Below are 2,186 nucleotides of genomic sequence, written 5' to 3'. Positions count from 1 at the left end.
TAACTAATTATGTTTGCAATGGAGTTTAAGAAATGTATAGATTAGGTTTCTGGTTTTGGGTGCTGTAATTTGTTGTGTTTCTTGGTTTTATATAGTTTCTTACTGTACAATTTCAATTTGGTTATTGTAGATTGTTGGATGTAATAGGTTTTTTTTCCTGCTTCCTGGATAATACAACTTATTTATCCAAAAAAAAAAAGGAAAAAGAAAAAGAGAATACGATATTAACCACGAGAGTTAGATGAGATGGCAAGAGTTTCTCCTATCTTAACCAGTGATCGATCATTCGATCCTCATTTTGGGTATAAATCAACTTTAAAACCCGTAGCCAGCATCTATCCTTAACCCCTTCAATTTAAATTAAGCTAACCATCAATTGAAAAATTCAATTTGTTCTCTACTTAATGTTTTATAAAGTACATATACCTTTTTTTTAATTTTCATTATATAATTTAAGAATTTAGATCTATTGATAGGATATTCAACTCATAATTCTACTAACTAAAACCTCATTAGCTAATAAAATATTTGTTTCTAAGAGTATTTACTAATTTTATTCAATAATTTATGTATATAATTTATCATTATGTTTTAAGACCTTTTATACCACTTATAAATATTGTAAAATTATTCTCTTTAAATTATTGAAAAATCTTATCCCAAAGCATTGCAAAATTTTTTGCGAGTATTTTACAAAGAGAAAGAATAAAACAAAACTAAAAATCTTTCACAATTAAAATTGTTAGAATTAAATGACCTGAATCCTTATTTAAATAAAATACAAGTGGTAAAATAAAATAAAAGTAAAATCCATATAGAACTACACTTCTTTTATTTTATTTTTTAGAATAAGGTTTTTTAAACCTTATTAAACTCCATATATTTTATATTGATTAAAATAAGGTGTTTCAGTCCTACTAGAATATGGCTTTACAAGCCTATAAATAGACATCGTCTATTCCTTTTGTAACTAATTCGAATTCGACATAGTGAATTTTCTTCTCATCTGCCCGTGATTTTTTCTCGAAAGGGTTTCCACGTAAAAATCTGTGTGTTCTTTATTTTATTTTATTTTAATTTTTCACAAATTGGTATCTGAGCTTCCGGGTTGTTCATCTCGATCACGGTAATAGCGTCTTTGAAGTATGAAATTTCGCTATTGGATAGCAACCAAGATTTGCGTTGTGGTAGATTAAGATGCAAGTAGTTCTTTCCCAGATGGATCTGGAGGATGCCCTGCTAGGAATAGATAAGATGTCTTTGACATTAACAAATGAAGAGAAGAAGCGTAAGGATCAAAAGGCGTTAACACAATTACATCTGCATTTGTCCAACGAAATTTTTCAGGATGTGATGAAAGAGAAGACCCCCACTGCATTATGAAAGATGCTAGAACAAATATGTATGTCAAAAACTCTAACAAGCAAGCTGCATATAAAACAACGTCTTTATGCTCATCATTTGGAGGAAGGTGCGTCTGTACATGAACACTTAACAGTGTTTACAGAAATTCTCTCAAACTTGGAGGCCATGGAGGTCCAATATGATAAGGAAGATCTAGGGTTGATTTTACTTTGTTCGTTGCCTCCGTCTTATTCAACCTTTAGAGACACTATTTTATATAGCAGTGACTCTCTCACAGTTGATGAGGTTTATGATTCTTTGACCTCGTATGATAAGATGAAGCATCTTGTGCTTAAACATGACTCTCGAAGAGAGGGTCTCACTGCTCGTGAGAGACACGATCGAAATGCTGATGATGACGTGGAAGGACACAGGAACGGAATCCTCGCGGTAAATCTAAGGGTAGATAAAAGTCCTCAAACAGAGGCAAAACTTGTAACTTTTTCAAGAAGAAAGGGCAAATTAAATATGAGTGTTATAAGCTACAGAACAAAATTAAAGGGGAGGCTGCGAATCAAAAGGGAAAACAACCAGAAAATTCCGGTGAAGCTAATGTTGTAGAATACTATAGCGATGGTGAACTTCCAGTCGCTTCGGTCAACAATTCTAAAGTGAGTGTGGAGTGGATACTTGATTCAGGCTGCACATTCCACATGAGTCCCAATCAGGATTGGTTTACAACTTACGAAACAGTGTCTGAAGGTGTTGTTTTGATGGGAAATAATGCTTCGTGTAAAATCCTAGGTGTTGGAACAATTAAAGTTAAGATGTTTGATGGAGTT

Source organism: Gossypium arboreum, chromosome 6 (assembly GCF_025698485.1).
Source record: "Gossypium arboreum isolate Shixiya-1 chromosome 6, ASM2569848v2, whole genome shotgun sequence".
Taxonomy (NCBI): domain Eukaryota; kingdom Viridiplantae; phylum Streptophyta; class Magnoliopsida; order Malvales; family Malvaceae; genus Gossypium; species Gossypium arboreum.
This window is presented reverse-complemented; position numbering follows the sequence as displayed.